Source organism: Cervus canadensis, chromosome X (assembly GCF_019320065.1).
Source record: "Cervus canadensis isolate Bull #8, Minnesota chromosome X, ASM1932006v1, whole genome shotgun sequence".
NCBI classification, from domain to species: domain Eukaryota; kingdom Metazoa; phylum Chordata; class Mammalia; order Artiodactyla; family Cervidae; genus Cervus; species Cervus canadensis.
The window spans coordinates 131,374,110-131,401,622 of record NC_057419.1 but is presented as its reverse complement, the minus strand read 5'-3'; the positions used below and the strand labels follow the sequence as shown (position 1 = coordinate 131,401,622).

General features: G+C 39.1%; 1 protein-coding gene and 1 pseudogene across 3 annotated transcripts in view; one reads left to right on the top strand and one right to left on the bottom strand.

Annotated features, from left to right (window-relative positions):
• The window catches only part of TENM1 (teneurin transmembrane protein 1), an 891,941-nt gene that overhangs the window by 785,032 nt on the left and 79,396 nt on the right, over positions 1-27,513 (bottom strand). The window lies entirely within an intron of this gene.
• LOC122435745 lies at positions 22,580-24,230 on the top strand (annotated as a pseudogene).

Sequence of the window (27,513 nt, the reverse complement as noted above, 5' to 3'; positions counted from 1 at the left end):
GTAAACACTCCAAGCTCTGAGCCCAGAACAAAGGGGTTACAGAGTTTTTCTAGACAGACTATAGTGGGCAGCACTAGCTGCTAATAGGCTGGTTTAAACTAAGGGGTTTCGTGCGTGGGGGAATAGTGTTCAAGATGGGGAGGGGGATGCCTGACCTCTACATGGACAGGCATGATTAAGTAGGATTGCAGGGCTGGGCAATTGCAATGAGCAGGACAAGGGTGAGTGAGATAAGCTCCAGTTCTGAGAATTTTAAGTCCCCACTTTCTGAGACTATGTGACCTACGTGATCCAGATTTTGCAAGGAGCAAGCTGAGTTACAGAGGCAGAATGAGCAGGAGGTTAGGCAAAATTTTAACTTTTCCTCTTCAATACCAACCTTGCCCAGTCCTATTCATCACTTTTTTTTTTTCTGTCTTCCCCACAAGATACTGCCTGTCTGTGGCATCTACAGCCATACTTATCACACAAAAGCACATCACAAAACTTTTTGAATGTTTTATTAACTGTGTTTCTTTGTTATAGTTAAAATTCATTAGAGGTTTCTCAGCTTCTCAGTCAAAACAAAGTAAGCTTTAAATCCCAAAATTGAAGAAAGTAAGAGGTAAGGGACCTTCTTAGGTCCTATTACCACTGACGATAATGAATCTCCAGGGAAGCATAGCTCCTTCCAGTAAGAGAATAACATGAATCTCTAGATTGGTTAAGTTTGAGCTCTGCACCTTCTGTATCTCTGAGCTTCCAAGGAGATCAAAGAGAATTCCAAGCAGTCCAAGACAAAGAGTCTGCCACGATTATTTCACCCAAGAACTCTCTATAAACACCATACTCCTAGAAGGACCAGAAACGTCTTAAGCCCAACTGAAGATGAGTTAAACTAATCAGCTTCTATTGATGTCTGTCTCTGCCTTACTATATGAGGGATGGAAGAATAATTAAACAGGTTTTCATATCCATTTCCCCAGGAAAGTGGTCCATGACATGGTGATGGATCAGAAAAATAGAAGCTTCCTGAGAAACTGCTGAAGTTCTGGGGAATATCCAGAGACTGTTCATTTCTAAGGATATCTGAGGATGTGTGGATGGCAAGAGAGTCAGAGAATATTTCTTAAGAGAGATTGATTGTTGGAAAATATGGATATTTGCAGACACCTGCGTGTACTGTGTACAAGAGAATAGGACCTACTTGCGTCCATGATCTGCAGAACGCATTACAGCTCTGGTGCGTCCTTCATTTCGCATCTCTGGTGAGCCCCCAAGAAGCATACTCTGCAGGCAACCCTGCAGAGTTGGGAGTTTCCTGTGAAAACCAGGAGTCTCCCCATCATAAGACAACTGAGTATCTCATCTAGTATCTGGTGAGGTAATCTACATTGCTGCAATTTTTGGTGTGGGGAAGGGGAACTTGATTCCTCTGGATGCTCTGGCTGGAAGCCTGCCATCTGTTAAGATATTAGATGGCATGCTCATGACATCAGTGAGTAGCACAGATCTCCGACTGCTGATGAATGTTCAGGATGGCACAGTCAGGATCCAAAAAGGCAAGCTGAAGAGGTGGGCTGGATCCAATAAGATGAAATGTGAAAAAGAAGACCAATACTTGAATCCAAAAAGCCAACCATAGCAAAACAGGAAGATGTGACTAAACAGCAAGTAGTACTAGAGAATGAGACTCAAGGAGTCAAAAGGTCATATTGATACGCATCCTAAAAGTCAATGCAATTTTAAGTTGCTTTAACAAACATGTATTATCTGGAAAAAAAACATATACTGAAACATTTTCTGTAGAATGAATATTAAAATGTGTTATATGGGAGAAAGAGTTTTCATGACCAAATTAGTTGAGGGAAGCTGCAGGTTAATTTAAACAAGTCTACTTTCTGTAGGAATACTCAGAGCTTAAATGTTGACTATTATTTCTCAAGCTTACTTGACCATGGAACACTTCTTTTTGTAAAGTACCTTGTGGGACTGCCATTAAAGAGGATACCCTTGAGGAAATATTGAATAAGGGCTGTCTCAAGAGGCAATGAGTTCCTTGTGAGATTCTTTTTAAAAGCAAAAGAGACCCAAACATGAGCTGAATGTTGGCCTAAATGAACAGAAGGTTTCCCCCTACCCTGGAAGTCTGTGATACATGATTAACCAGACATAAGGTGTGCGTGTGTGAGTGCTCAGTTGCCCGGTCATGTCCAACTCTTTGGGACCCCATGGACTACAGTCTCCTCTGTCCATGAGATTTCCTAGGCAAGAATACTGGAGTGGGCTGCCATTTTCTCCTCCAGGGGATCTTCCCAACCCAGGGATCAAACTAAACTCTCCTACATATCCTGCATTGGCAGGTGGATTCTTTACCACTGAGCCACCTGGGAAGCCCAACTAGACTTGACAAATGCCACTAATTCCCTATGATACCTGGATCAGATACCTAGTGAGGAAGCTTCTCTGGAGAACTACCACAGCAGCAGAGTGATGGGAAAAAGTTTCTTCAACAAGCACTTGCTTCAGAAAGGCTATCTTTTCAACTATCTTAATGGTAAAACATTAAAAGAAAGATTGGTGAAAAGATGAGATAGCAGTGTGAAAACAAGAGCCTGGTAGGACACAGAAAAGCTAATCAAGGAGCGGCACCTTGTTTGGTGTGCTCAGCTTCCATCAAAGCGTGTTGCTCTGTGCTCCAGGGTGTCTAATCTCCACATTCACCAAGCATCACTACTCAACCTTCATGTTAGAAAGCTGGCTTCCCATCTGGATCTACCTACAGAAGACTGGGTTTCTGGTACTGAGTCGCAGTTGTGGCCTGATCCCTGAGGATAAGCTGAGATGAGAAGGTATTTCCTGTTCTTTCTTTACCCCTTTAAGGATAATGTAAACTAGCTCAAACACCAGAATATTTTGCTGGCCTATACTATAATCAATCAGGAAGGTATACCTTGAATTAAACAAGTGAATTCATTAACTATGTTGTGTCTACTAGTTTTGACGAGATCCAACCTTCTTTTCTCAACTGGGGTCTCAACTAGGGTGTGTGTGTGTGTGTATGTGTGTGTGTGTGTGTGTGTGTGTGTAGAAACAATCACAAAGCCCCATTTCTACAAATTCAAGCAATGTTGTAAAGCAACATTAAGCATTTTTAAAAAAATCTCACCTAAGGTGCAATGAGCTGTTACCCAAAATTCCAAATAACCTTCTCACAACACAAAAGCCTCACTGATTTTTAATTTGCTCAATTTAATTTACTAAATGTGTTAAAAACTGAGGTCTGTGACACAAACACAGTACAGTATTTTTTATTTTAATCCTTCAGTAATGTGGCTTCCCAGGAAAAAAGCTTAGCAATGTAAATCACATGATTACACAGACCATTACAGAAAAATCTGTCAGTGTTTTCTTAGAAGACTACCAGTCAAACAATTTAAATTTCCAAAAAAGTCGCTAATTCAGCAAATATGTTGCTCTTTACACAGTTACTAAGTGTTAAAGTTATGAAAATACACCATACTTACTGATAGATAATGCCACCAATTTGGCCTGCTTCTACTAAAAATCTGATATTCAAAATTTTTAATTTTTTCAACTTCAAATTTTAAACTTAAGAAATTGTCCTGCTATGTTCACAAAAAGCATCGTAAGGTATATTTAGCACAATGCCTCGAACAACATAGTCAGACATAAATATTTGTTGAGTGACAGAATAAATGAATGAATGTATAAGTTTCAGTGTTGAAATTTACTTTTAAATACCATTGGCAGACAAACTGATGGATTGATTGTAACTACTTGACATTTATGTAGTAAGAACAAAATAAGCAAATTTTGGCTTAAATTGTAGCCAAAAATAGCCTCATTTCAAGTTCATAAATTGGGATTATCAAGCCGAAAGATAGTCTCAAGGAAATGAAAAACATATTATCAGAGCAAAAAGGAGCATCTTCATCTCTATATCTTTACAGGGCATGGAAAACTTTTGCTTAGCAAGCTGAAGCCAAGGGGGTTTGCTCTGTAGCTGTGGATCAGAGACTGCAATTAGACACTATCTTTTGCCCAGGAAAACAAGCTAATGAAATTTACCATCCAATTCATATAAAGAGTAACAGCAATTGCTGATTAGGGAGTAAAAACTAGTTGCAACAACATTTTAATTACATTTCAATGCAAGACTATAAATTAATTTATCCAGAAGAAATACTGTACTATGTTGGTTTACAAAATGGCTAATTAGCCCATCCAGAACTTGAAGGAGACCAAAGGACTTTTTATTTAATATATAAAGAAAATAAACAGCTAGCAGCAAATTATTTCAAGGACATAAGCATTTATTTCAGGCCAGAATCAATATTAGAATATATCTTACTTCAGCCTCAATCCTTCCTAAGTCACTACTTAGCAGCAGAAGGCTCAGTATTTAATGAGTGTTAAGAAGTACTTCTGATACTTGCTTCATCTTTTGAGCTACATAAAGACCAAAGGGTTTAGAAAAGAGTGAAAGAAGTTTTGGGTTTTATGTCTGGTCTGTTTGTTTTTACTGTCCATCCCATTCAGTCCCATAAGCTCTATTGAGCAGAACCCAGACGGCAGCATTAATCTACCCAGGCAGTTGCCTTTAGAGAAATGCTTTTATCAGAGTATAAGCTCGTTTAGGCTATGCACAGATTTCACAGCAATTACCCTTTTTTATATATTGAAACTATCCTTTAAATAGTGCCATTATTTCTCTTCTATTCTTTACAACAAAGATATAGATGCACGTCTTTCAAGAAATCACAGTTATCAGACAGTGAAGCTTGTAATTTGAGGCTCTGTCAAAGGAACTGGAATGTCATTGCATTAAGGGCAGTTCTGCTCTCTCCAGAACGGCTGGCACTACACCTCAGAGACCAAGTAGCCAAAGAAAGCAACTTCCGGTGAATCTGAATGCTATCAGTTCCATCTCCTCTTTTTAGGATGTTTAGGATGTCTGTGTGTCTAGAAACCAGAGGTGACAATAGTGAGTAACCATATCAGAAACATTTTAAAGGTTAATGAATTCTGGCATAAAATAATGTCAGAGCCATAAACAACTCATAAATACCAAATCTAGGAAAACCACAGAAAACAGTCATCACACTTTAGAGAATGGTAGAACCCCAGATGATAAAACCACCATGGGCTTCTAAATTATTCTTTTAATAAACTTGGTGGAGTATTATACTATCTATCAATATTTATGATATCAGCTAATGATAGTTCAGGGATACAGAATGCAAAATGCAGTCTGTCTCAGTTCAGTTGTGCACTGCCTTGGTAATGACTTCAAGACTGGAAATGGAATTCAGTTCAACTTAGGTAATGAGGAAATCAGTTTCCAGTTAGGCAAAGTAAATGTCTAACTAGCAGTCTTCTTCCCCTTTGTCATACACCCATCACCACATTCAGCTCAGTATGTGGAATAAGTTCCAGAGTGTTATATTATACACTGTGTTATTTATCTGTTAAATTTACAGGTACAACAAATTTATAGAGTCTCAAAATTTAGGGGGAAAATGTATCTACATCCAACTCACTCAAACTTAAGCTTGCAAGGGGCCAAGTAAAAATGGGTTAGCTCATGTGGTAAACTCGACAAATTGAGAGAGACGATAGAGTTCTAAGAATCAAGTACCATACCTTAGAATTGGTAGAGTGAGGCAGAGCCACTCTCTAAGACCATTAGGTCTTTGCAATGCCTACTTAATGAACGATACAAAAATGAATGGAAAGAAGCTTAGCTTCTGGCTTAAAGCCATAGAAGCAAAGAAAGTTGCTGTTAAGGGTCAAAGTTCCACTAGTCATAATGTATTTCTAGTCTTAACATTTCAAAACAGTACCAGTGAGTGTTTTAATGCTGTACTGCCCAATTTGATCAATCCATGAATCTGAAAATCTAACTATACCAAAAATACAAAGCAGTTATGAAATGAAAATATATGTGTGCTGGTGAACATTCAGGGCAGTTGTAACTTTTTTTTTTTAACATTTGCTCTTACATGTGCTATCCTGGTGGCTCAGGCAGTAAAGAATCTGCCTGCAATGCAGGAGACACAGGTGCGATCCCTAGGATGGGCAGATCCCCTGGAAGAGGAAATGGCAACCCACTCCAATATTCTTGCCTGGAAAATCCCATGGACAGAGGAGCCTGGTGGGTTCCAGTCCATGGGGTTGCAAAGAGTTGGACACTGAGCGACTAACACTTTCGCTTTCTTACAAGTCTAGCACTTAGCCTTGTGTGTTTTGAGTGAACATGTTTCCTGGAACTAGTTGTTGCCCTCTTCCTCCCCCTCCTCCTCCTATTTTTGAAAAGTACAAATGTGTGTGGCACTTTTCTGTCAAAACATGGTAATATAAATTCAGCTCCTTTCATCTTTAAACCATTATTATTTTGATGTGACTTAAAGATAAGGAAATCAAGATTGACTTATTTGTCCAAAACAGTCGTGCATAGCTACTTGGTGGCAGAGTCAACATGAAAATTCACTATATAAGACTCTGCCATTGTTTGACCTGGAACAAATCATTTAATACAGCAGAAGCTCAGTTCCCTATCTCTAAATATGGGTGAAAGTGAAAAGTGTTAGTCGCTCAGTTGTGTCTGACTCTTTTTGACCCCATGGAGCCTCTTAGGCTCCTCTGTCCATGGAATTCTCCAGGCAAGAATACTGGAGTGGATTGCCATTCCCTTCTCCAGGGGATCTTCCTGACCCAGGGATTGAACCTGGGTCTCCTGAATTGCAGGCAGCTTCTTTATCATCTGAGCCACCAGGGAATTTTAGAGTTTTATTGTGAAAATTTGATAAGCTAATATATACCTGGAACAGAATACTCACTAAATATTATTCTCTTCCTGAGATCAAATACGTTTGCTAAATGCCAAGATAAACAAATTAAACAGACCTTTTTGCTGCAAGACTCTTTGGAGCCTTTAATATGCTATGTGATGCTCCAAGAAGCAAACAGGGTATGTAACATTTCTCCCAACAACCAAGCAACCAATTATTTTTCCAGGAAGCATCTATTCATATGTCATGAAATACTAATATTCTATAGGACACACTTTGAGAACTCTGTTGCAGACCATAAGATATTTTGGGAAATACATGAAATAAATTCTTTAGAAATTAGTTCTTTATAATTAATAAATTACTGGTTTAAATAGTCTGATCTGAATTCCTAAGTGCCTTTTTGAGGTCACCCCAAAACATCTAATACATAGGAACTATTAAAGCAAAGACTTGTAAATAGAGCCCCAAGCTCAGAAAAATACTTGAGTGGCTCAATTTTATTACAGGTCTATGTGAATGCTGGACACACCGTATGGTTATCTGTGCTTCCAGAGTAAAAATACAGGTAGCTTTCAAAAGAAGAAAGGTTCTCAGTGATTCCACCTATTTTCCTCCAATGGGCTACATCACCTTTTCTGTGGTTTGCTACTATATGGGTCATCTTCAGGATAGTAAAATGAAAGCGGAAAAGCAGGGGAAGTTTTTCATTCTTTCTCCACAACTCTTAAGAAATGAGAATCCTTTGTGTCACAATAGATGAACTCTGCTCATTGAATGGGGTACTGTCCATTAAATCTGTGCTCCAGTGTGTGGGAGCTGTGACCCACATATGTGTCATCAATTCAACAGCAGTTATTGAATGCCCACTTCTGTGCTAAGTCATTCAGGTTGTAAGAAAATAGATTTGAGCAACTTAGAATCCCATGGGTGGGATAAGACTTACATCCAAAGGGAGAGGTGTGGGGAAACTATAATACCAAAGAGAACCTAATGAAGAGCTAGATCTTAAGGAACAAACTGTAACTGTCATCTGAACCTGGAGAAAGAGGAAAGATCACTGAGCATCATGGGCTGGAGTTGGCACTTGAGCTGGACCTTGAAAGCCTGTAAGGGGTTGCCACAGGGCTTCTGTGGGCAAAGCCAGTTCCCTCACCCCCTAATGTGCACCAACTGTCAAGGGAGTGTTGGGGCCACTCTTCCTTTTCAGGAACAAGAGAGGAAATGCAGAGATTTTTGCTTCTTTGCCTCTTCTCCTCTCTTCAGTTGATGGATGTATCACCTAAAGAGCCTCAAATCAGTAGCCCTTCCCTCTGGGTCACAATGAGGAGTTGGCTGCTGGCTTGCCCAATAAAGAAATAGGAAAAAAAAAAACACCAACCATAACAAGAATTTGAGAGTTTGAGCTGCATAAGAACAAATCTGCAATAAGAGAATCTACATGGGCTTGTGCAGAAAGACAAGTGCTATTTTCTGCTTGAGTCTGTGACTGGTAGAGAATCACTCAACCCTATGATTGTATTATTTATACAGAACTCACTAGGGTACCATCTGGTGCTAAGCTAACCACAAAAACAGGAAAATCAAACCCAAAGCCAATTGTCTTCATTGGAGTTTTTGCTAATGACCTGTTCCTCGCCAATATTCCTACTGATCACATTTTAGTTTGAAACAGGAAAAGACATTTAATGCTTTAAAGGGAAGTCTTAAAGGGAATTTGGTTAGACATACCCTGGAGAAGATTCTATACCTATCTAGATCTTCTCAGTCAAGAGGGCACTGCCCCTATTTCAGGTCTTATTACATCTTATTAAGTTGTCAGATCAAGTTCATAATGGCCCATCTCAGTACCCAGTCACTAAGAGAGAAAGGTGAGAGGTGATCTTGCAAGATTATGTCCTAGAGATGGAAAATGAAGCCAAAATAGTGAGGAAATTTCTGCTGGAGTATAGGAAACAAACTAACAAATGTCATGATGAAAATAATTCTAATCTGAAGTGATTTTTAAATCCCATATTTGGACTCTCAATAAATTATTCTCATTGAGGCAGCAGACTTGACATTGCACACATATTTTCCTATATAATCAAAAATTTTTACAACTCTATTGCAAAAGTTGTGTGTGTGTTGAACTTGAAAAAAGTGAAAGTCTTTCAGTTGTGTCCAACTCTTTGGGACCCCATGGACTATACAGTCCATGGAATTCTCCAGGCCAGAATACTGGAATGAGTAGCCATTCCCTTCCTCAGGGGATCTTCCCAACCCAGGGATCGAACCCAGGTCTCCCACATTACAGGCAGATTCTTTACCAGCTGAATCAACAGGGAAGCCCATTTTTAAAAAATCCAATTATAAGGATTTTCCTTTTTAGTTCTTATGGGCTTTTCTTAGATTCTCCCAGCTCTGGTAATTTTCTTTTTGACAGAAATATTATAAAATGGTACCCGAAGTTAATTTGGTTTCAATATTATAAATTCATCATGAAAGCTGTGAACATTATGAGTCCCATTTTGTTCTCATTTGGAGCTAACACCTCAGGTCTTAATGATACCTCAGTATATAATCAAGTGTCTTGGTTTCCATGCTGGCTCGTGTTTGGCATTTTCTTTGGCCCATGACCTGACTGTTCACATTTTTAGGACTCTGTTTTTATTACAACCCTCTAGATATTTTTGACAATCCCAAGAAAAAGCTAATCAAATAGCCAAAAAACTGTGATTTTAAGAGAAATAGCTCTTCTAAACTTGAGAGCAAAATGAAATATCATATAGAGTGGTTCCATAAAGTATATTTCCATAATTCAGCCATCAAATTTCCAGAGTTAGGGAGGTCAATCTTGCTTGCTTACTATAAAATTAAGACTTACTTACAGCCAGAAGCTTAATTATGATGTACATTTAAAAATACAAATAAACCAGCAATTTTAATTAAGCCAGTTCATTCATGTTCATTTACAAGGGCTGAAGTGTAAAGAGAAGGTAAGCGGTGGAGTCACTTAGGTTTGAATCATGAATCTGCCACTTAGCAGCTTTGTCCCTTGACTAAGTTACTTAAACTCTTTAAGGGTCAGTGACATCCTTTCATCTGTAAAGAGGGCTTTATATTTCCTCCTCCTAGTGATTCTGTGGAAAGGAAATGGGATAATATTTAGAAAAATCTTCAGCAATTTCTGGCACGTTGTAGGAGGTCTATAAATCTGAGTTCAATTGCTCTTTCCCAGTTACTTCCTAAACTTTTCCTTATGACCAACAACTCTGAAAGGGGAGTGATTTACATGTAGCACATCACTGATTACAAAAGTCTAGGGAAACTAAGATCTCTAACTCCGTCCTTCATTTAAAATACTGTCAAATGTCCTTCACAAAATCCCAGACCTCCTTTTGCCCCATTTGTCACTGTAGAGCTGAAGTCTGTACTTCATCAATAAGAACTTCTTTACCCACCTCAAGGTCCAATTTCCTCCATCTCAACCACATCAACCCACTAAAGGAAACAGCCAATTACCTCATATTAAAAAAGGTTTTGCATTGGTAAACAGGTAAGCAAACAGTACACTCACAATTGGATGACCTAACTGGATGACTAATCTAGAACTATCCCAAGTATGAAACAACTAGAAAAAATAAAAGAGAAAAGTCTTCCTAAAAGTTTTTATTTTAGTTGTCAGAAACCTAAACACAACACTGTATTGGAAGAATTAATAGCTGTTTTCTAGCAAGAACTACAGACTAACCTTAATGAATTCAATTTATCTGTCTGTAACAATGACAAAGAAACTATATTATTCATCTTCTACATCGAGTCCTTAAAAAAAAATCCTCTTGACTCTATTTCCAAGATTTTTACCACATTTGATGTTCATTTCCCTACAGTTTATGTAAAGAGTTATATTTTCCTGGGGGCACTTTCTATGACCTTTAATTTGATAATCTTTGACATAGAATAAGCCCTACCTTGTAGGGTTGGTTTGATGGCTAAACTAGATTGCATAGATGGCAACATTTGTGAGCACAGTACAAATAGAAGGAGTTACTTTTAACAAGAAGGGGGCAGTTTGGTGCCCATACTGTCTAGGAAAGGGGAATTGGAGAGTTCTGTAGGCAATATGATCCCCACTCTGGTGGAAAGGAAGACAAATCCTTACTGTGCTTCAGAGACAGCTTTTCTAAGGACTCAGAGCCTCACACATAGTCTCCGTGCCTTGGACACATGGAGAGGTCTCAGTTTCTAGCACCTTTTTCAAAACTCTTTCTTAGACACCCAAAGCTTCCATCATCCTGCTGTCTCCTCGTGAAGCACAGGCTGAAATGATGGATGCTGTCTGCAGGGTCTGTGCCATGAATTCCCTCCGAGGCGGACACCTTCCTGGAGACGCTGCCCTACCTGGCCTTGGACACACCCGCACCCATGGTTGTACCTTCGCTCCTGTCTTGAGATGCTGCTACAAGAGATGGCACTGATCCACTCCAGGAAGACTCGTTGTTTTCCATCTTGGAGGAGATGTCTCTTTCTGATCTGATCCCCCAGTTCCAGCTGGGCCCCTCTGTTTAAGAACGATGAGGATTTCTCACTCAGAGACAGGGCAGAGGGAGGTGAAACTGGGGAGGGGCAGTGACAGCACAAAATGGATGGTTCTAGACCACCCGAGATCCAAGCATTCCCCTGGGACAGGGAAAATTGGGCGTCATTCACTCTAGAAAGAAGCAGGATGAGGGACACAGGGACCCCAAAGGCAAACCGCAGGAGCCAACTGGTAAAGCCAGCAGGGACTTCCCACTGTTCTTGGAACACAATCCAAGCTGCATATCATGGCCCATGAGGCTCCGAGTGACCCAGACTCCACCCACTTCTCCAACGTCACCTCATACACTCACTGCCCCTACCCCATCACTAGCTCGGCCCACAGTGACATTCTTTAGGTTCTTTAGATTTGCTAACTCGTTCCCAGCCTAGAGTCTGTGCACCTGCTCTTCCTCCGATCTGGGACCCTCTTCTCCTGTAACTTTGCCTGGCCACCACTCAGGTTTCAGCCCAAATGTCACCTCAGGGAGGTGACAATCTTAGTTGATGTTTCACAACTCTCCAGTACTACCACCACCAAATCACTCTATCCTGTCATCTTGTTCTATTGTCTTCAGTTCAGTTCAGTTCAGTCACTCAGTCGTGTCGAAGTCTTTGCAACCCCATGGACTGCAGCACGCCAGGCTTCCCTGTCTATCACCAACTCCCGGAGTTTACCCAAACTCATGTCCATTGAGTCGGTGATGCCATGCAACCATCTCATCCTCTGTCATCCCCTTCTCCTCCTGCCCTCAATCTTTCCCAACATCAGGGTCTTTTCAAATGAGTCAGTTCTTCGCATCAGGTGGCCAAAGGATTGGAGCTTCAGCTTCAGCATCAGTCCTTCCAATGAATATTCAGGACTGATTTCCTTTAGGATGGACTGGTTGGATCTCCTTGCTGTCTAAGGGACTCTGAAGAGACTTCTCCAACACCACAGTTCAAGAGCATCAATTCTCCTGCAGTCAGCTTTCTTTACAGCCCAACTCTCACATTCATACATGACTACTGGAAAAACCATAGCTTTGACTAGACGACGCTTTGTTGGCAAAGTAATGTCTCTGCTTTTTAATATGCTGTTTAGGTTGGTCATAACTTTTCTTCCAAGGAACAAGCATCTTTTAATTTCATGGCTGCAGAAACCGTCTGATGTGATTTTGGAGCCCCCCAAAATAAAGTCTGTCACTGTTTCCATTGCTTCCCCATCTATTTGCCAAGAAGTGATGGGACCAGATGTCATGATGTTAGTTTTCTGAATGTCGAGTTTTAAGCCAACTTTTTCATTCTCCTCTTTCACTTTCATCAAGAGCCTCTTTAGCTCTTCTTCTCTTTCTGCCATAAGGATGGTGTCATCTGCATATCTGAGGCTATTGCTATTTCTCCCAGCATTCTTGATTCCAGCTTGTGATTCATGCAGCCTGGCATTTCTCATGATGTACTCTGCATAAAAGTTACTTAAGCAGGGTGACAATAAACAGCCTTGATGTATTCCTTTTCCTGTTTGGAACCAGTCTGTTGTTCCATGTCTAGTTCTAACTGTTGCTTCCTGATCTGCATACAGATTTCTCAAGAGGCAGATCAAGTGGTCTGGTATTCCTATCTCTTTTGGAATTTTCCAGTTTGTGGTGATCCACACAGTCGAAGGCTTTGGCATAGTCAATAAAGCAGAAATAGATGTTTTTCTGGAACTCTCTTGCTTTTTTGATGATCCAGCGGATGTTGGAAATTTGATCTCTGGTTCCTCTGCCTTTTCTAAATCCAGCTTGAGCATCTGGAATTTCACAGTTCAAGTATTGCTGAAGCCTGGCTTGGAGAATTTTTTTGTTGTTGTTTTGTTTTTTTTGTTTTCTGGCTTGGAGAATTTTGAGCTTTACTTTACTAGCGTGTGAGATGAGTACAACTGTGCGGTAGTCTGAGCATTCTTTGGCATTGCCTTTCTTTGGGATTGGAATAAAAACTGACCTTTTCCCATCCTGTGGCCATTGCTGAGTTTTCCAAATTTGCTGGCATATTGAGTGTAGCACTTTCACAGCATCATCTTTCAGGATTTGAAATAGCTCAACTGGAATTCCATCACCTCCACTAGCTTTGTTCATAATGATGCTTCCTAAGGCCCCCTTGACTTCACATTCCAGGATATCTGACTCTAGGTGAGTGATCACACCATCGTGATTATCTGGGTCATGAAGATCTTTTTGTACAGTTCTTCTGTGTATTCTTGCCACGTCTTCTTAATATCTTCTGCTTCTGTTAGGTCCATACCTTTTCTGTCCTTTATTGTGCCTATCTTTGCATGAAATATTCCCTTGGAATCTCTAATTTTCTTGAAGAGACCTCTAGTCTTTCCCATTCTATTGTTTTCCTCTATTTCTTTGCATTGATCACTGAGGAAGGCTTTCTTATCTCTCCTTGCTATTCTTTGGAACTCTGCATTCAAATGGATATATCTTTGCTTTTCTCCTTTGCCTTTTGCTTCTCTTGTCTACATGACACTAATCTAAAGTTATCTCATTTACCTATGCTTTGTTTGTCTATTATGTATTTGTCTCGTTACAGAATGTATAGTCAGGTTCCTTGTCAGTTTTGCTCCCCATGACATCTCCAATGCCGAGCGTAGTTGTATAGTACTTGACACATAGCAGGTACCCAATACACAAGTGTTACATTTTGAATGATTTAATGAATATTTCAGGACATGAGAAATGGCAATTTGTAAAAATATTTGGGATATTAAGAGAGGAAACAATCTTCACTAAGATGCAAAATACCACTGGGTGTAGAAATGTCTCATTTACGAACTGTAGTAAAAATGGGTAGCAGGAATAGGGAAAAGGGGAAGGAGCTCAGAAATGCCAATGTTAACACTCTGCTTGCCATAACTCTGCCGATACTTCAGACAGAATGATAGGTAGAAAACTAGCTTGGGCATCAGCACAACTACACGCTTTACAAATGGACTTTGCATCAGTTAATTCTCTATTACTAAAGATTACTGTTGTAGGTTGGGTCATGGTCCTACATTTAATTAATCTGAGGTTAAAGATTTCCATGGCTGGATGTACTAATTCAGAGTAATCAAGTATTGATTGTGTCTTTTACCAACAATGAAATAACAATAGTCAGCTTTTATTTGGTGCCCTGAGTCTTCTCAAATCCCAGAATAATCAGTGAATAGTTCATTTAAGCAGTTTCAGTGCTTAGTTGAAATATTATTCCTAAGTTTTAAAACAAATAAAAACTCAGTTTGTTCAATATCTTGTAGTAATCTATAATGAAAAAGAATTTAAAAAGAATATATATATATGTATGTATATAGCTGAATCAATTTGCTGTGCATCAGAAACTAACACAATATTGTAAATCAACTCTCCTTCAATTAAAAAAAGAACTCACTTTGTCATTTATTACAATCAGGAGTTTTCTTCAGAATGTGAAAGCTCAAATTGAAGATTTCTCTCTGCCTTCATTAGTTCTATCATACACCAAGCCTGAGAATCTTTGTTTAGCAAAGCACAAAATTTGTACTTTGGGAAATGACTATATGTCCAACTTTAAATGAGGGAAATAGCCCAACCCTTGGTATAGATGGAGAAATTGACACCTTCTCCTCAGTTCCACTGCTCCCAATACACAGCTCTCACCCAAAGCCCCGTATTTATAGTTTCTTAGAGTCCTGTCTCTAAAACCATCCAATGTTCCAGGACAATCCAATATAATGAATTCACACTCTGCACAAGGCTTTCTGCTAAATGCTTGTAGATATGACTCAGAACAGTCTCTGTCTTCAAGTAGTTGATAATCCAACAGACATCAGAAAGATTTTTTAAAAAAAGTCTCTATATAACACTAGGAAGTTTATGCTAGTTAGCAAGGAAAATGTTAACAATTTTCCAAGGAAGGGGCATTCTATTCTTGATGCTCTGCTCTTTTACTTTCATACATTCTCCCTGAGTAATTATATTCATGACTCAACTTCTATTATTGTCAACATGGTGATTGATTCCAGATCCGTCTATCCAGTCCAGATCGCGCCATCTGTATTTGTAAATCTCTAGTGACCAGCTTCAATCTCCTGGAAGATCCTGAAGTTTATGAAACATACAAAATCAAATTCAATAATGCCTCTCACTCTTCTCCTTCCTAAATTCTCCATCTCTGCAAATGGGTTAACCATGTTCCCAAAACCACATCTCCCCAGCCAGAAACCTTAGAATCACCCTCTATGCCTCACTCTGGTTTATCCCTCAACACCAGGCCCCAACAACACTATCTTTCTACCTTATAGGATGCCTCAGAGGACACAACTCCCTCTGCTCTACATCCATGTTGCTACCATCACTGCCTTATCCATTCATGTTCCTGAACTCAGTGGTTATTCACACTTGGATTTCAGTCTTCGCTCTGCCTTTTCCAGTTGGTGACCTTGGGCAACTACTTACTTTCTGCTTCAGTTTCCTCAATGAAAAAATGGGGATAATAATATTCCTTATATGTCACATGGCTGATAGAAATCTTTGGAAAAAGCAATGTATATATAGCACTTTACAGAGCACTTAATACATAGTAGGTATTCAATACATTATAATTGAAATTATTATTGTAATATAAGAACCACAGATTGGCTCTGATCTACCTTCAGAGCCTGATTTCTCATTTTCCACTCCATCTTTGCCTCAGTTCTATACTGAAGCCTCATCGGATTTTGTATGATTCCCTGAACTCATGGAACCCTTTCATATCCTCCATCCCACTGCATTTTGTGTTCCCTCTGTCTCAATTGTTGTCCATGTCTTACCATTATTCAGTGCTCTTATTCATCTTGAAATTTTACATACCTTAAGTTCACACTCAGATGTTACCTTCTTAGTGACTGATTCCCTACATCCATTTGCCATACCTCCCTCTGTATTTCTATAGAACACACACACACACACACACACAGAGAAGGGCAGTTCAGTTCAGTTGAGTCATTCAGTCGTGTGCGACTCTTTGTGACCCCATGAACGGCGGCATGCCAGGCTTCCCTGTCCATCACCAACTCCCAGAATTTACCCAGACTCATGTCCATTGAGTCGGTAATGCCATCCAACCATCTCATCCTCTGTCATCCCCTTCTCCTCCTGCCATCAATCTTTCCCAGCATCAGGGTCTTTTCCAATGAGTCAGCTCTTTGCATCAGGTGGCCAAAGGATTGGAGTTTCAGCTTCAGCATCAGTCCTTCCAATGAACACCCAGGACTGATCTCCTTTAGGATGGACTGGTTGGATCTGCCTGCAGTCCAAGGGACTCTCAAGAGTCTTCTCCAACACCACAGATCAAAAGCATCAATTCTTCTGCGCTCAGCTTTCTTCACCATCCAACTCTCACATCCATACATTACCACTGGAAAAACCATAGCCTTGACTAGACGGACATTTGTTGGCAAAGTGATGTCTCTGCTTTTCAATATGCTGTCTAGGTTGGTCACAACTTTCCTTCCAAGGAGTAGGCGTCTTTTAATTTCATGGCTGCAGTCACCATCTGCAGTGATTTTGGAGCCCAAAAAAATAAAGTCAGCCACTGTTTCTACTGTTTCCCCATCTATTTGCCATGAAGTGATGGGACCGGATGCCATGATCAGTACTATATCATATTACAATTTTTTTTTTTAATTTTTTTATTAGTTGGAGGCTAATTACTTCACAACATTTCAGTGGGTTTTGTCATACATTGATATGAATCAGCCATAGATTTACACTTATTCCCCATCCCGATTATCTGTTTTCAAGTCTGTTTCCTATTTGTAATGAACTCTCAGGTCACTTTGGTCCTCGTTTCTAAGGTAATATCTTACACAGAGTTGATGTGCAGTAACTGGTCATTTAAAGAAACACTTCCTAGCTGAGATAACCTGGGCACACTTCATTGAAGGATACTTTAATGGGAAAAGGGAGCAGAATGAAAAAGGCAATTTTTTTTCACAATCCCGTCATCTCCTCTCTGAAACGCTATCAGCACTCCCATCACCACACTACCATCCACCCCTACAAGACTAAACCTCCCTACTCTTAAACAACAAGCCCTATGACTGACTGAAGAAACCCTGGTGTCTACTAATTGAGCTTGAGTGAAATGCTCATGTAGTGGCAGGAAGGAAATAGCTGGGTTCAGATTGTAGAGGACCTTGAATTTTGAATTTGAAGTTTGGACTTCACCCAGTAGATAATAAGGCGCCATTGGACACTATGTGGCAGGGTACACCATGATCTAAAAGGTATTTTTAGGAGATTCCCATGGATGGGATCTTCCCTGGACTTCCCTGGTGGCTCAGATGGTAAAGCATCTGCCTGCAATGTGGGAGACCTGGGTTTAATCCCTGGGTCGGGGAGATCTCCTGGAGAAGGAAATGGCAACCCACTTCAGTATTCTTGCCTGGAAAATCCCATGGATGGAGAAGCCTGTTAGGCTATAGTCCATGGGGTCGCAAAGAGCCGGACACGACTGAATGACTTCACTTTCACTTTCATGGATGGGATGTACAGAAGTTTATTAAAGAATAAAGTCAATTCTTAGAGGGACAGAAGAGAAGAAAGGGACCAAAATTTGTGGGAAATATCTATGTGGCAGTCATTATTGTAAAAGCACTTTATATATATATATATATATAATCTCATTCAATCCTAGCAATAATAATAAATCCACCATAAAGTACTATCACTAATTCTAATGAGGAAGTAATGGTTTAGGGTGGTTAAAGAACTCGCAAAAGTAAAAAGGTGGTAAATAGAAGGGCTGGGGCTCCAATTCTAGTCTGCTTGATGTTAAAGTCTAGACTGGATATTCTTAACTTATTTATGTACCTTTGAAGCACTTGAGGACAGAAATTCAACAAAATGAAAAAACAACCTATGGAATGGGAGAAGGTATTTGCAAACCATCTATCTAATAAGGGGTTAGTATCCTACATATATTTATATGTAAATATATAAAATTTATATTTAACATATATATGTGTATATTTATATTTTTATGTTAATATGTATATGCTAAATTTATATATTTAACATATATATATATATGTGTGTGTATATATATATATATATATGAACAGTGAAAGCATTAGTCACTAAGTCTTGTCCAACTCTTTGCGACCCCATGGACTATAGCCCACCAAGCTCCTCTGTCCACAGAATTCTCCAGGCAAGAATATTGGAGTTGGTTGCCATTCCCTTCTCCAGGGTGTCTTCCTGACCCTGGGATTGAACCGAGTTCTCCCACATTGCAGGCAGACTCTTTACCAACTTAGCCACCAGGGAAGACCTATATATATAAATACATAAAATTTATATCTAACATAAAAAATTATATATATATATACACATATATATGTTATATATATATAACTCATACAACTGAATAGCAAAACAAGTCTGACTGAAAAAAAATCTCAGTATAAACACTTCTTCAAAGAAGACATACAAATGGCCGACAGTTACATGAAAAAGTGCTCAGTGTCACTAATCATCAGGGAAATCTGAAGCTAAATCACAATAAGATACCACCTCACACTTCTTATGAAGACTATTAGCAAAGGGATAAGTACTGATGAGGATATAGACAGAACTAACAGAACCCTGGTACTCTGCTGCTAGGAATGTAAATTGGCACAATCATTTTTGAAGATAGTATGAAGGTTCCTCAAAATACTAAAAAATAGAACTACTTTATGATCCGGCAATCCTACTTCTGGGTATAAATCCAAAGAAGAGAAATCCGATCTCAAAGAGATGTCTACACTCCTGTTCTGTGCTGTGCTTAAGTCACTCAGATGTGTCTGACACTTTGTGACCCCATGGACTGTAGGCACCTCTGTCCATGGGGATATTCTAGCCAAGAATAGTGGAGTGGGTTGTCATTCCATTCTCCAGTGGATCTTCCCAACCCAGGGATTGAATCTGGGTTCCCACAATACAGGCAGATTCTTTACCATCTGAGCCAACTGGGAAGCACATAGCTACTGTATTGAATACTTGAAATTTGCTTAAAGGGAAGATTTTAAGTATTCTCACAGAAAGGAATGAAGGAAAGGGAGGGAGGAAGTGAAAGTGAGAGGGAGGGAGGAAGGAACAAAGGAAGGAATGACAGGGAAAATGGCAACTTTGTGAGGTGGTATGTTAAATAACTTGACTGTGCTATTTCACAATGCAGGCATATATCAAAACATCAAACTGTACACACCTTAAATATATAGAATTTTTAATTTGTCAATTATCCCTCAATAACAATGGAAAAGGAAACTCTCCAAAAACCTCATTCTAAGTGAAAGAAGTCATATACAGAAGAAGAACTGATGCTTTTGAACTGTGGTGTTGGAGAAGACTCTTGAGAGTCCCTTGGACTGCAAGGTGATCTAACCAGTCCATCCTAAAGGAGATCAGTCCTGAACATGCATTGGAAGGACTGATGCTGAAGCTGAAACTCCAATCCTTTGGCCACCTGATGCAAAGAGCTGACTCACTGGAAAAGACCCTGATGTTGGGAAAGATTGAAGGCAGGAAGAGAAAGGGATGACAGAGGATGAGATGGTTGGATGGCATCACCGACTCGATGGACATGAGTTTGAGCAAGTTCCAGGAGTTGGTGATGGACAGCAAAGCCTGGTATGTTGCAGTCCATGAGGTTGCAAAGAGTCAGACACGACTGGGCTACTGAACTGAACTGAAATACTGTACAATTCCACTAACATGAAATTCTAGAAAAGGCAAATTTAATCTATGGTGACAGAAAGCAGATCAATGATTCCCAGATCAATGAGATTGGGGATAGGGTAGAACTGACAAGGAATGGGGAAAAAAAATCTATCTTAAGGGGTTATGGAAACATCCTAAGTCTTGAATAGTGGTGGTGATTTTTATGGGTTATGTATTTGTCAAAACTCATTAATGCATGTACTTAAAATGGGTGAATTTTATTGTATGTAATTATACCTAAATAAAATTGATTTAAGAAGAAACAAAAAATGTCTTTCAGTTCCCTCAAAATTTGTTGCACAAATTTTCCAATTTAAATTTAGTAGTTAATTAGAAGAAATGCCAGGAGAGTTACTTTTAAGTGAAAAAGGATTATGTGAAAATATCAAGATACTTATTTAGAAATACTCAGGTTTTATAAATGCACACTTATTTGGTATCTCAGAATCAACAATTTTATCACTTAGTACTTTTTTCTTTTTATGGTAATGGATCTAATACATTCTATCCACATTTTATTCTGTATATCCAAAGCAGAACATAAAGAGCATCTGATCCAAGACAAGTTTAATCATATAAGTGTCCAATGTACTTGTTAGGGGTGCTTTGACTTTAAGGTAAGAAATTCAGAATGCTTTCCAAGTTTGTTAATTAATAGCATCCCTAGACAAATATCTTCTTACTGCTGTGCCTGATTGCTAAATCTCTCTGCTTCAAGGCAACAGATGGCTTAAGTTCTCCCAGAATTAAAAAGGAAATAATCTAGAATTCCTTGTGATTCAAGGGACTAAATTTAATCAGGTTATCCTATTTTATAAGTTACAAATATCCTAGAAAAAATGAAGATGATCAAAATGATTGCTATCTTCTAATCGCATGAGTAGTGTGTAATAGTCTTTATAGTACCAGTTGATGAAATACTGCTACCATAAAATCAGCATGTACTAAACCCAACCAAAGCCTTCAACAGTCTCTCTTCATGAACTTTTTCTTATGACAGCAATCTTCCTCTCTGGGCTTAGAAGATAATAGATTGCAGAGTTCCTTGAGCAGTCTTTAATAAGTCTAATTCAAAAGTAAGAGTAACCAAACTCTTTCTAGAAGTTTCATCTTAAGGTTCATTTGGTTCAGAGAACTTTTTTGGATTGATCCAGATTATATGAGTTTTATGCACTGCTGCTGCTGCTGCTGCTAAGTCACTTCAGTCATGTCTGACTCTGTGCGACCCCATGTCGCACCCACCAGGCAGCCCACCAGGCTCCCCTGTCCCTGGGATTCTCCAGGCAAGAACACTGGAGTGGATTGCCATCTCCTTCTCCAATGCACGAAATGGAAAGTGAAGTCACTCAGTCGTGTCCGACTCCTGGTGACCCCATGGACCGACCACAGCCTACCAGGCTCCTCCGTCCATGGGACTCTCCAGGCAAGAGTACCAGAGTAGGTGCCATTGACTTCTCTGTTCTATGCACTAACACTATTTAAACATCAGTCTAAGCAATATTAAAATTTTTCTTCTTTACAATGAGTTGTATGTCAGCTTGTCATATGGTCCCCTCTAGATTGAAAGCCATCAAAGACAGGAATCAAAATGCCTGCATCCATTATATTATAAAAACACACCGCTCATAGATCCTCATCAAATGCTTAATTATTGACACTATCTGAACATCTGCCTGTTGTATGGGATATGCCAGACCAACGTGGCCTTATAAAGTAGAGCCTGTTCCATATTGGTATTTTCTTTTCTTTTTATTAAAGTATTTATGTATTGATTTACAATGTTGTGTTAGTTTCAGACATACAGCAGAATGATTCAGTTATATATATATTCATATTAATATTTCCTATTGTCACTCTACTCACTCAAATCTTTGTCTATTACTATATAACTAAAGTCAGGCAGGCTGCTTGCAAAAAACAAGGCCTGTTTTTTTTTTTTTTAAACACAAATATTTCTCCAAATGTCTGTCATCTGTATCTCTTCCCAATGTTCTGGCCTTTCCACTGCATTTTCCAAGAAATTCTCTTTGAATAGAGATTCATTTTTAGTTTGAAAGCACATTTTAATATTCTTTATTATTTCACAGTATCTTATAGTTCTTCAGTTACACTATTTTAGAATTACTTGTTTTGTGACACAGAAACAGAGAATCAAAATTTCTAAAAAATCAAGGAATATGAGTCTCAGCATCTTATACCAACTGCATACGTCATTCTCTACTCCATCCCCACCCACCAACATCCACACATACAGACACAAAATCCCAATCTGTAGCACAACTTTCTAACACTTGATATTTTGGTAGAGAGAGGAGACAAGTATACTAAAAAGAAAGGAAGAGGGTACATCATATTTTAATAATGTGACAAGGTCTAAGCAACAAAATTATTAAATATTTGGGTTATGTAAAGCAGTCATCCTCAGCCTATCTTTGAGCCTCACCCCATCCCCCTGATCTATATCCCAGAGGGTATGAGATGACAAGAAGCTCGGAAATGGAGTAAAAGATGAGGTTGGCCTTAGGCACCATCTGGCACCCACATGACATAAAACTAGGAGCCACATGCTTATCACACATGCTTTTCTCACAAAGGAGTATCAGTCATAATTCATTTTGTTTACTGGCCACCATTTCAAATTATATGATCTCTTACAGTTACAATGGTCATACTTAATCTCTAGTGATATACAGACTTAGCCTTGTTATCATAGAATTTGTCCTGTTTTCCAGTAGAAAATGGTTTTTAAATGGCTATTTGTTTTTGGTAGGTTTCTTGATTTTGCTAACCCCATAAGACACTGGGGATGATGGATGAGAATAATTCTTCTAACAGTTTCCACAGTGATATACATACATTATGCACTCTTATAATGATGATTTTGGAAGACAAAAATCACCCCTCCCCTCGGAGGCTAACTCAATTGTATGCATTTTAAAAATAGTTCTCTTTTTTATGACTATAAAAGCAATACATTTCAATGAAAAAAAAACACTTTAAATATGAGTAAAACTGGGAGAGAAAGAACCACACAGTCTGGGTGGTAGAGGGACAACTAGGTTCAAGAATATCTGATACGGATTCTTTGTGCTGGGTTAAGGAAGAGCCAGACAGGGACTGAAGCAGGCAACACGATCAAAATACTGCCTCAGTAGGCGACGTGGAACTGCTGCAGAAGGGCGTTTGTTACAGTGATGCCTGAAACATAGGAAAAAGGGAGTGGTGGTCGAAGACGGGGAAGAGCCCAAGATCTAGCCAGAGGCCAAGAAGAGTAAGGCAGGAGTGAAAAAGAGGCAGCAGGAGAGGGTGCAGTTCTGTATGAAGACCCCCCTCCCCAGATCAGAAAACCTCACCCAGTGGCAAATCAGCCACACTCAAGTTCTGCTCATGAAATGTGGATGGGCTTCAAACCTGGATTAAGAAGAAAGGTTTAGATTGGGTAAAGGAAGAAGCCCCAGATATCCTGTGCCTCCAAGAGACCAAATGTTCAGAGAACAAACTACCAGTTGAACCTCAAGAGCTGTCTGGGTTATCCCATCAGTACTGGTCAGCTCCTTCAGACAAGGAAGGGTACAGTGGTGCGGGCCCCCTCTCCCCTCAGTGCCCACTAGAAGCTTCCTATGGCAGTGCTGAGGAGGAACATGATCAGGAAGGCCGAGTGACTGTGGCTCAACGTGATGCGTTTGTGCTGCTGACAGCCCATGTGCCTCATGCAGGAGGAGGTCTGATAAACCTGAAGTACTGCCAGCGCTGGGATGAAACCTTTTGCAAATTCCTGAAGGGTCTGGCATCCCACAAGCCCCTTGTGCTATGTGCGGACCTCAACATGGCTCATGAAGAAATTGCCCTTTGCAACCCAAAGGGAAGTGAAAAGAATGCTGGCTTCACTCCACAAGAGCAGCAGGGCTTTAGGAAACCGCTGCAGGCTATGCCACTCAATGACAGTTTCCGGCACCTCTATCCCAACATGGCCTACGCCTACACCTCTTGGACCTATATGACGAATACGCAATCCTAAAACGTTGGTTGGCGCCTTGATTATTTTTAGTTATCTCAGTCTCTGTTGCCTGCATTGTGCGACAGCAAAATCCATTCCAAGGCTCTGGGCAGTGACCACTGTCCCAATACCCAATACCTAGCCCTATGACACCTCTCCCAAATCACATTGAGCCTGGGAAATAAGCCCACCAAGCTAGCTTTAAACTTCTTACCCCCAAACTTCTTTAATAACTGGTCTCTAGAGAAATCTGCACTGTATTTCCCTTCTAAACTACGGAATCCTTTAACCAGGCTTCTAATAACAGATGTTGAGTTCTCAAGGAAGGTGTGTGTGTAGGGGTGGTGCTTTCTTTCTTTTTTTTTTTTACATTAAACAAAAGCTATTGATATTTCCTTTGAACTGTCCATATGAAAATAAAGAGCCGGATCGGGATGGGGAATAAGTGTAAATCTATGGCTGATTCATATCAATGTATGACAAGACCCACTGAAATGTTGTGAAGTAATTAGCCTCCAACTAATAAAAAAATTAAAAAAAAAAAATAAAAAAAAAAAAGAAAATAAAGAGCCATAGTTTTAAAGAAAATCTGATATGATATACAACCCATGGAAGGAAAAAACAGTGATTTTATATTTGAAAGGATTATTTGGATATGGTTATGTCAATATGCTTCCATCAAAATAGTCATGTCAGGAAGTCATATCAAAACATTCTGCTTTGAGATGGAAACTAGTGAAACATAAGAGGCAAAGTCTGGGTAAGACATGGTAAACGAGGCATGTTCTTGAGAGGTCTATGTCATTTTGATCAATGTTGGGGAAGCTAGCAAAAGGATCTGATAGGCAGCTGCAGTGTAATTGAGATTTCATTCATTTTAAAAATCAAATTCTGCATCAGATTTTAAGATATTCATAAATCATATTTCAAAGTGTTGAATTATATACAAAAATATTAATTGATTTTATAACAAATTGATAACTACTCATTGCTAGACACTGTTCATTACTCTTTATATAATTATCATAGGAGCCCGGAGTAGTAGTTACTATCCCATTTCACAGTTAATAAAGGAAAACTATGGGCTCAGAGAGGTTACAGAATTACAAGGTCATGCATGCGTGCTAAGTTACTTCAGTCATGTCTGACTCTTGAATGAATTGCCATGCTTTCCTCCAGGGGATCTTCCTGACCCACGGATAGAACCCCATCTCTTTTTTTTTTTTTTTTCATTTATTTTTATTAGTTGGAGGCTAATTACTTCACAACATTGCAGTGGGTTTTGTCATACATTGACATGAATCAGCCATGAAGTTACATGTGTTCCCCATCCCGATCCCCCCTCCCACCTCCCTCTCCACCCGATTCCTCTGGGTCTTCCCAGTGCACCAGGCCCGAGCACTTGTCTCATGCATCCCACCTGGGCTGGTGATCTGTTTCACCATAGATAATATACATGCTGTTCTTTCAAAACATCCCACCCTCACCTTCTCCCACAGAGTTCAAAAGTCTAGAACCCCATCTCTTATGTCTCCTGCATTGGCAAGCAGGTTCTTTACCACTAATGCCACCTGAGGGGGTGGGGGGCGGGCTTCCCTGGTGGCTCAGATGGTAAACAATCTGCCTGCAATGTGAAAGACTTGGTTCGATCCCTGGGTTGGGAAGATCCCCTGGAGGAGGGCATGGCAACCCACTCCAGTGTTCTTGCCTGAAGAATCTCCATGGACAGAGTAGCCTGGCGGGCTACAGTCCATAGGGTCAGAAAGAGTCAGACACACCTAAGTGACTAAACACAGCACAGTGCCACCTGGGAAGCCCTGAACTACAAGGTTATATGGAATTAAAGGGTTATCATAGGTATATAGCACTGATTCATCTCATAAAAAAATAGGAACTTATTTTGATGTACTTTCACATATAGTTACTATATCTCATAAATGCATTTCTAGGTTTAGCCTATTCTTTCTGTAATACAGCAAAAAAAGTATCATTTAAATTGAAAGTGAAAAAAATAAAAATCCTTAAACATTCATAAACGATTAGTAGGAACATAACAGGAATATAATTATATTGCAAGATTTCTACACATGTAGAATGATACAATTGCTTTCCATAGTCATTGGCCTTTCTTTTCAGCAGAAATATGTCAATATTAAATGACAGTGAAGTAATTGATTGTATTACAACCTAAAGCTAAAAGTATATTATACAATTAAGTATATTTAAGTCCTCTTTTTAAAGCGTAATTTGCACCTGAATATCTTTACCAGTCCCTACACCTAGCAACAGATAGTTCAAATGTGAAGCAATATCATTTTTCAATTTTGGTAGTTGAATTATTTTATATATAAGGTTGTGGAAAGCAGAAATTGTAGCTTTAAAACCCATAATTTTATGAATGTGTGGGTGCAAATAACTTTATTTTTTCCATTAAATACGTGTATAGATTGTTCCTATATGAAAATCATTACTATAATTTATAAAATAGCATTAATATAATCAACACAATTCTGTACATTCTGATATTGCTCATGAATTTAATTTATTCCAGCATGTTAAACCAAGCAATTTAACAAACTAAACACATACTTTATCTTGATGAATAGTATTACACAGATATGCTCCAATGTATTACAATATAACCATTATTATCAAACATATTCTCCACATTTATTTAAAAGCTATGCAATGTAATAGTTAGAACAAGGCAGATGTACATTTGAATATTGGCTCTGCCACTGAGTAGCTGTTATGTCACTGGAGAAGCTCCTTAACATCTCTAAGGTTGAGCTTCTTCCTCCATAAAAATAGGGGTAAAAATAACTACCGTACAATGTTGTTGTGAAATTGCTGTTAAATAAGTTTACATACATGATGGTGTTTGGCCCAGAGCAGGCGCTCAGTGAATGTAAGTATACTTCCTTTCTCAAAATATTACATGACTAATTGGGAGTGGGGTGGTTCCAAGTAGTCAGTTAAAAAGGCTTATCTCTGTGTTTTAATTTAACTACCCTATATAAGCAACCAGTTCTCAACATTGTTTAAAAGCAGTTAGTGCAAAAAATACACGTTACCTATTCTTTATCAATTGTCACAAGAATTTAGTGACATGCTTTTGGGATTGGACTAAAAAACCCCGGGTTTTCTTCAAAATGACTATGAATGTGCATGCAGTTGAAGGATGGTAACAATAAAAAAAGGAATGCTGGGTCATTAGGTCCATCTTCTGGCTTTTCCATGGTTTAAAAAGATAGATAAAACAATTATTACACAAATCACTTGGGTGCCGTGATGAGAGAATGAGATTAGGAAGGAGCTTTATTACCAGCCTATAAATGTGTCATAAAAGTACAGTCATTTTATTGCTTTTTCTATTTCAAGCAGCTGTCATTTTAGTCATATGTGTTTTCTGCCATCCATGATACATAACTAT